This window comes from Lucilia sericata, unplaced genomic scaffold (assembly GCF_015586225.1).
Source record: "Lucilia sericata isolate MDLA Ls3-8-SP2 unplaced genomic scaffold, ASM1558622v1 Contig000062F_arrow, whole genome shotgun sequence".
NCBI lineage: Eukaryota > Metazoa > Arthropoda > Insecta > Diptera > Calliphoridae > Lucilia > Lucilia sericata.
Genome location: NW_023994097.1, coordinates 159,459 through 169,198, shown reverse-complemented (window position 1 = coordinate 169,198; position 9,740 = coordinate 159,459). Strand labels below are relative to the sequence as shown.

The window sequence follows — 9,740 nt, the reverse complement described above, 5'->3', positions numbered from 1 at the left end:
AAATAATTCGTAGGTATTTTAAAATTCAAATTTAAGATCCAAATTCACAGTACATTCGCAAAGAGTTCAGGTCATATTTTATGTGGGTAACGCATTCCGCAACAACATCGAATAAGTCTAACTTTCACATATTTTCCCGAAAACTTAGCTTACATACTCAACTCACTCCTATGCAATCGCAAAAAATTTGGAAACATGACTCTTTAAGCACATGTCGGCAATACTTGATAAAGAAACCTTTTCGCTACCTTGACGAGAAATGAACATGAAAGCTCTCACGATCATAAAATTAAACATCGTGTTAGAAGTCATTTTATATTTAAAACCATGCAATTGAAAACATTTCCGAAATACTAAATATTCTCAATGAACGGGAATATTTTATAGGGTTTATGGACCAGGACTAAAACAATTTTCGGATGAACAATTATTTATAACAATAAGATATCAAAATATGTATGGGGGTCCGTGAAATTAAATAAATTCGTCAAGGGGTCCGCGAAGTAAAAAACGGTGGGAACCGCTAACATAGAGGATAGGATCAACAAGCCACATCGGTGCTGGGCGATATATAGGAGAACTATAGGCATGAAATGGGGTCTTAGTTCTACTATGACAAATGGCTTTATAAAAGTGTAATTAGACCAATTCTAGCTTATGCTTCAATAATCTGGTGGACTGCTTTAGATCAAAAGTGCAATATCAAACTACTACAGGGAATTCAGCGTACATGTGTACTACTTCAACCAATGCTCTGGAAACGTTGCTAGATATTCCACCCATTGAAACATATTTAAGTTATGAGGCGGCGTTTACAGCCGATCGGCTCTTTACTTTAGGCGAACTGGCCAAAAGCGGTTATAGGACACGTCATCAATGTATACTGGACACATTGGAAGGTTATACACAATCATCGGACGTGGCTGATCGTATACCAGACACAGGTTCTATATTGAAGACCCAGAAACGGAAATATACCACCGTTTACCAAATCATAACACAAGCTTCCAGGCAGAAGTACGTGTAATAACGGAATGCGTAAATTGGATTAGAATAAATATGGCGCCCAGAGCGCCTAATATATTTACCGATATCCAGAAGGCAATTAGGGCGATATCAGGCGATAGAACTAAATCTAAGACCGTATTGGATTGTAAGAAAGCTTTAACTGAATACTCTCCTAGAGGTAAGATTCACATCATATGGGTACCAGTCCACTCGGGAGAAGTCGGTAACGAAAGGGCGAATGTAATAGCTTTAAAGAGTAGGGAGCTCGAGGCAGTTAACCTGACATACGCGAAACCATTCGACGCAACAATAGCTGAACTAAAAATATGGGTAAAAGAATCCCATAAGGCCTCTTGGAATAATGAAACAGTGGGTAGAACCACGAAGATTCTATGGGGTGACCCTGATGAGAGCAAGACGAAAAATCTCCTCAAAATGAGCAAGTCTGAAGTTAGTATGATGGTACGTATTCTGAGTGGACACACAGCATTACGAGCACATCTATGCTCATGAGGATTCAGACGAATGTAGAGCATGTGGAGAGGACAGTGAAACTCTGGAGCACTTTCTTTGGCACTGCCAGGCATTCGTCGAAGTTAGATCCAAGTATCTTGGAAGTGATGCTATTCCGGAAATAACATTCCTGACTAACACATATTGGAAGATTCTTAGGAATTACGTTCAGGAAACTGAGATTATGAACACTGAAAAATAATTCATTCAGTTCCTTTTTTTCATGATAAGGAGCGCACAACAGGCCCGATAGTGGCCTAGGTGTATTTCTTCAGATTTCATGTAGTATACATCCTCCTATCAACCTACCTACCTACCTACCTACGTACCTAAAATATTTTGTAAATATAGACAATATTACAGACTAGACCATAGTATTTTATTTATCTATTATAAAAATTTAGATACATATATAAAATATATGTTTGATTAAATAAATTCCTCAAGGGTTGCATAAAGCAAAAAACGACGAGAACCCCTTATGTAGGGTTGAAACATTGCATTCATGTATAATAGATTAATGTCATGATCGTAAGTGATTGTAAAAATAATCCATTTTAAACCTACGCAGCATGTAAACGAAACCTCTACAGCATAAAAGAAATAATGGACACGCACTATTATGGTATGAAACTAAATACTTAATGGTGATTTAGCGAAAATTTGCCAAAATATACTACATACACCAAATTTACATTTGGCAAATGACATTAATCTGTAGCCAGAAAAGAAGTTGCACAATTTTGAATCATGTATTTCTTGTTTATTTATTCTTTATTTACTTTATTTATTACTGAACGAATTATGTTCATAAATGAGAAACAATAAAATCGATTTTAATAAATGATTTCAAACAAAACGCTAAAAAATATGAAAGTGACAAAAAACCAAACGAAAGATATGCAAATATTTGAAAGTAATTTAATTCGAATATAATTGTTTTTTGGTTGAAATAATAGGTGCAAAAATCAAAATAGAAATAACTATATATGTATGCAAATATGTAACATGATATTTCTGATACATTATTGTACATAATTAAAAATTTTGATAATTTACTATAAATATCAAATCAAATTTAAATATTAATCATACAAATTCAAAACATAAAACATTTCATAACAACTTCTCCAATCCAAATTTAAATACGCAAAATGGCATTGAAGGTAATAAAAGGATTTAAACTTGTTGGAATTATAAATTTAATGAGAATTTTTTTTTCAAATAGTTTGTTGCGGTTTTTGCTTTTATTGCTGTCGCCAGTGCTGGTGTTGTATCCGTAGCTCAAGTTTATCATCCAGCTCCCCAACCAACCGCTGTAGTCAAATCATTTGAGCCTGTAGCTTATGCTCACCCACAACCCATTTTGGCCAAACATCATGATGATCAATACGATCCACATCGTCAATACAAATTCGCCTACGAAATTAACGATGAACATACTGGTGATAATCACAGCCACCAAGAAGAACGTGATGGTGATATTGTTCATGGTGAATATTCTCTAATCGATGCTGATGGTTTTAGACGTGTAGTCCAATACTCCGTTGATCCTCACAGTGGTTTTAATGCTGTTGTCAATCGTATTCCTTTAGATCAACACGTTAAGACTGTCGTGAAACAAGTAGCTGCTCCTGTTCATTATGTTGCACCAGTTCCACCAAAACTGTTGTCAAACAATATCCAGTTCCAGTAGCTTATCACCAACATCATTAAATGCCATTTAATTAAGGATTGTTATTATTTTGTATTGTTAAATTTTAAGAATAAATTGTTGCATATTTGAAAAATTTCTTAATTTATGAACTGATAATTGATATTTATGGGGACCGTTGACTTTAATATCACTCGTTGGTACATTATTTCACCAAACCACCATTAGCAATTATAATCAAAACTTGACAATTTTCATATGTAAATAACTTTTATCTACCCTAAAACAAATCTAAACAAGTTAGAGTGCTAAATTCGGCTGAGCCGAATCTTAAATACCCTCCACCAGCTACTTTTATATTAAGACTTTTCTAATTGGTCAAATATTTGTAGAAATAAGTTATCTCACGTCTTAAATTGAAAAATCCCAAGATTTAAACAGCTTAAATCTATTACAATTCCAAGATTTATTGAACATTACAAACGCAATTTTCTTTATATTTTTATAGCGCTTAGCGATATTTAGTAATTTGCATGTATGCATGTGTGTGAAAATTAAAGAATTTTTAAAATACATATATATAATCTACACAAATTGATAATGCAACTAGTTAAATACGGTTAAAGTGCTTTCAGGGGCAGGACCTAGATATGACCAATTATAGTCCGATCGTAAAAAATTCTTTAAGCTAAATTTCTGTACATAAAACCTATATTTCAGTAAAATTTTATATATATATATATATATATCGTAATTTAGTAATAAGTAATGTGTGTTTAAGTGATTTTCGGAAGGGAACCTTGTATGGGACCGACCGCACCCATGTTATGAGCCGATCGTGAGAAATCTTGAAATAGAATTTTTGTATACAAAACTAATATTTGTGGCAAATTTTGTATCAGTAGCTTTATTTGGTAATGAGTAATGTGCGTTTAAGAGATTTTCGTAAAAGGACCTTGTATGAGAGCTATGACGAATTATATATAAAAACAAAATTTCAAAATTCTGTATCTATATCATTATTTGGTAATGAATATTGTGCATTTAAGTGATTTTCTGGAGGGGACCTAGTATGAGAGCTATGACCAAATATGGACCGATCGTAAAACAATTTTATAGTATAATTTATGTATATAAGAGCAATAATTTTGCTAAATGTATGATATCAATATTTGGTAATGAATTATGTGTGTTTAAGTGATTTTCGGGAGGGAACCTTATATGGGAGCTATGACCAAGGTTGGACTAATCGTGAAAAAAATTTGAAATAACATTTATGTGTACAAAAATAGTATTAATGCCAAATATTTTATTGGTATCACTATTTCCTAATGAGTTATGTGCCTTTAAGTGTTTTCTGAAAGGCACCTTGTATAGCAGCTATGATCAATTATGGACCGATAGGAAAACAATTTCACAGTAATATTTCTCTGTATATGAGCAATACTTCTGCCAAACTTTATAGTTAGTAATGAGTTATGAGCGTTTAAGTGATTTTCGGGAGGGGACCTTGTATGGGAGCTATGACCAATTATGGACCGATCGCAAAAAAATTTCACAGTAATATTTCCGCGTATATGTGCAATACTTGTACCAAATTTTATATGGATATCTTAATTAAGTAATGATTTATGCGCGTTTAAGTGATTTTCGGGAGGGGACCTTGTATGGGAGCTATGACCAATTATGGACCGATCGGAAAAAACTTTCACAGTAATATTTCTATGCATATGGGCAATACTTATACCAAATTTTGTATGGATATCTTAATTTAGTAATGAGTTATGCGCGTTTAAGTGATTTTCGGGAGGGGACCTTGTATGGGAGCTATGACCAATTTTGAACCGATCCAAAAAAATTTTCACAGTAATATTTCTATGCATGTGGGCAATACTTATACCAAATTTTATATGGATATATTAATTTAGTAATGAGTTATGTGCGTTTAAGTGATTTTCGGGAGGGGACCTTGTATGGGAGCTATGACCAATTTTGAACCGATCGGAAAAAACTTTCACAGTAATATTTCTGTGCATATGGGCAATACTTATACCAAATTTTATATGGATATCTTAATTTAGTAATGAGTTATGCGCGTTTAAGTGATTTTCGGGAGGGGACCTTGTATGGGAGCTATGTCCAATTATGGACCGATCCAGAAAATTTTTCTCTGAAAGAATTCTATTGACATAAGATTTTAATTTGTAAAATTTTGTGAAGATATCGACATTGTGATGGAAGTTATTAACGAAAAACCCATTTTCCGGGAATATGTACTTTTGTATGGGAGGTATATGAAATTGTGGACCGATTCTGGCAATTTTCTGCACGGATCAAGATCTTGTGTAGAAACGAATGTATGGTGATTTTCATGGAATTATCTTGCATAGTTTTGGAGAAAATTACATTAGAATGTGAAAAAAATGCTTATTTTTTTCGAGGTTGTTTTAAATTTTGATTCATAACTTTTTCCGATGTGAACCGATATTGCTCATTTTCAATACCAAACTGTACCGGATAATAATGAATATTTTGGGTGAATTTGGTTAAATTCTATTGCTTCGTTTTAACGTGAGCGTGTTTTACACAGACAGACGGACGGACGGACAGACGGACGGACGGACGGACGGACAAACGGACATAGCTAAATCGACTCAGAATTTCATAAGGACCCAGAATATATATACTTTGTTGGGTCTCAGATGAATATTTCTTGGTGTTACACACGGAATGACAAAGTTATATATACCCTCTATCACCACTGATGGTGGTGGAGGGTATAAAAATGTTTAAATCAGCCTATTATTGGTCACAATTTTCATATAAGGCCCACTCAAAAAATTCCATAAAAAATTAGCTTCGAATACATATCGCTTTTTTACTAGAAAATTCCTGATTTTTGAACTGAGGGTTACAAAACGTAAAAACTAAAACATAATTAATTAGTTAGTTTGAAAGGAGAATGTACATACATATATACATCAAATCCGAAGAAATACACCTAGGTCTCTATTGGGCCTGTTGTGCGCTCCTTAACCAGTGCCTCTGGAGGGAATCGAACCCACCACCTCCGGTCTACCAGACTAGAACACTAACCACTAACCTACCGGAGGCCACAACTAAAACATACTGTTTTAGATAAATAAAAATTAAATTTAAGTTTAGAAATATATAAACCTCTACTTTCTGAATCTGATATAATTTTTTAAATCCCTTAATTTGTTTAAAATTTATTTACAAAGATTAGAATAACATTAAACATTCACATCCATTTTTCTCGATACGACTTTTTGAATTATGCCATTCTTATAGTAAATGAGCGATATGGAGATTTGAAATAGTAAAGTTAAAGAAAATTCACAGTTAGAAACAAAATTTGCATACCCAAATGCTTACCCAACTATGATCTGCGCAGAGGCGATATCGATACAATATCTCGATATGGAGACGTGAATTTACTGCAAGACCATAAAGAATTCGTGAAAATCGTAATAAGATATATTTCCATCATAATCAATTTTAATTCAGTTTTAATTTCACTAAATTAACTTCTATAAAAATATCTGACTGACAATAATCAATAATAATTTTCTTACCCAACAATTATTAAGCGAAAACAATTCAATTAAATTTTGTATAAATTGAATTAAATGAGAGTGAGTAAAACATACAAATTGATACATAAAACGTAAAATATTAAAATTAATGTTTATGATGATTTATTTTGAAGATTTCAACATTTTGCTAAAAATACACAAATGATCAGCTCCAGTTAAGGTCACTTCAGCTCAAATTCTTAACAGTTGTATTCACACATAATCATCTTGCGGCTATAAAGACGACGATACTGATAAAATCAGCATGCATCAAACCTGGAGGATAGTCCAAACATACATATATATATATATGTTTGTACATAAGTCAACGAACACTCTTGTAAACTGAAATCTTAAACGACACCAAAAGTAAAATAATTTATTCAAAATCAGGTGGTTTCTGCAACTGCTTGTGTGATGCGGTATAAAGCAGAGATGATACAAACAATCGTAAGGAAACGTCGTGTTATTTAAAATATAATTTTGTTTTTATTTCCCTTCGCCACTTTAAAAAAGAAACTTGAAATTTTTAAGTAAAATAAACTGCAGCCGCAGCTTAAAAACAATGCATTTGATTTTGTGCAAATTTAAGGTTACAGTCGCTTTAAATCATTGAAGCGATCGAGCTGAAAACGAAAATAACACAGGAACAACATGCTGGTACGCGAATGAGTAAAGAAATCCTTCAAGACATTGGACGATAAAAATCAATGAATGGACAAATAATGACTATTGCTCTCATTATTAATACATATGAATTGCTTACATCCATACATAAGTATGGCTTACATATGTATGTGTGGATTTTTACATTGAACTTTAACTGTTAATTTTTGGATTATTCGATATTTTCGGACGAATACTTTGGTGTTCTAGAAGTTGGTTGCATAGTACTGATATGAATCTTTATCGTTATCGTTATTACAAAACAAAATTATAAAAATTATATATTAAACAATGATCTTCGGAATCTAGAAGTAAATATTATGGAAGTACAGTCGGTTATGCACGACCATACATTTCCCTACAACCATACAAGAGATTTGGTGAAACTATGCCGTTAACTGTCAGTATTCTCTGGAAAATAATCATGGATAACTTGAACAACGCAACCAAATTTTTCAAATTTAAAAATCACCAATCAATGCTTTATTGCAAAATGATGTTTAGTAAAGAGGATAATTTTTGACTAAGTGGGTTTATTACGGTTTGCAAACCGATATCATGATTTCGTATTATTTTATATGGCCCTATAAAGCCATACGTTTTGATAACTCTAGATTTCCTGTGAGTGCACTTGAAATAACTAGTTTATACTGATAAAGAATCAAGTTCTATTGGACTTAAAAACCCGGATATAAGATTCGGTACAGATCTCTACTTAAGTTTATATGGTAGTAATTTATGTTTCTATATATTTAAAGCTCTGTATAGATCACATCCACATTTAAACTTAAATGCTGTACATATTCGATTGCCCGCTTATTTCTGTTGTTTTACGTGCTGTTCTCTATTTTTGGCAACTGAGTGTTAAGGTCAAAGTCAACCTTTATTTTAATGCTGTTTTCAATATTCGTATGTATGTACAGACGATCATAATAATGTAATTTTGTTGTTGGTAATTACCGTTGTATTAATTTCCATTTGTTGCTAAGAAAAAAATCAACGGCGGCTACAACACATCCAGCGTAGACTTTCCAAAAACATAACACTCCCAAAATACGCCATAATATCAGTAAGCAGCTACGCATGTTTTTAATACCCTACACTTAAGTTGTTCGGTAGATAATGTTTGACATGATAAAAGTGGGTGTAAAAATGTTTGCACCTGTAACAAAGTTATACCTAATTAAAAAGAAAATTTTTAATACACATTGAATATTTCAAAGCGAAAAAAAGTTTTTATACGGGGCAGATATGTATGCAAAGATGTATGTATATTTATTTGAAAACGAGTGGGAATGTATAGTCGGTCATAGCCGATTTATAGTAATAAAGCATTTAAATTGTTTTTTACCTTAATTCAAAAATATTTGAACAATTAGTTGACATAAAAGAGATTTTCTAAAAGAGGCGTTATATAGGGCCATGGATAAGTGAATATTGATCTTCAAGTCATTTTCTAAAGGGGACTTTGTATGAGGGCTAGGGTCGAATGAGGCCCGATCATTATGAAAATCAGCAGTATCTATTTAGACTTATATAAAACTGTGTTTTGTCGATTTTTGTAGAGATACAAGGGCTTGACTCTAAGGTCAAAATTCACTTACATACAAACACTAATAACACGATGACGTAAATTTTTCTACCAGAATTTATAAGGATATGCCCATTACCCTTACCCCCGTACTCTTGTACACTCTTGTACAAAATATTTTGGAATTAAGGTAAAAAAAAATTATTTATTATTAAAAACATAATCTATTTTTAACATACTCGGTGTAGGGTCAGCCATACTTGTTTATTTTTAGTAATGCATGGATATAATAAAATTGACATGTACACGCACTTTATACAAATAATTAAACAAACGGCTTTATGACTTACAATTCATTCAATCACCAATACGTAAATTGTTTCAAAACAGTGGCGTAGTAATTAACCAGTTGTTTATGTCAATTATTCATACAGTGGGCGACAAAACATTGGAAACTTTTTCAAACATTCCATAAGTGGTCCAACATTTAAATAATATTTTAAATTTTGTTATTTCTTTTGTAGTATTTCCTTTGTATTCCTTTATTTATTTAAATTAACAAAAAACAAGTTACATAATTAGTTAATTAAATTCTTAATAGAGAAAACAAAATTAAAAGTGTTCACTATTACGGCATTGACAAAACAATGGAAACTTAGGTATTATTAAAAAAAGCATGGTCTGGATTTTGCAATAATTCAATATTTAGTTGGGTATCCCTTATTTTTTTATTACTGCTAATTAAAGAGTCAATGATCTCCTTAGAAATATT

The 9,740-nt window shown here is 32.3% G+C and overlaps 1 pseudogene; it reads left to right on the top strand.

Annotated features, from left to right (window-relative positions):
* The first annotated feature begins 2,609 nt into the window (after positions 1–2,609).
* LOC119616230 lies at positions 2,610–3,319 on the top strand (annotated as a pseudogene).
* The last annotated feature ends 6,421 nt before the right edge of the window (positions 3,320–9,740 follow it).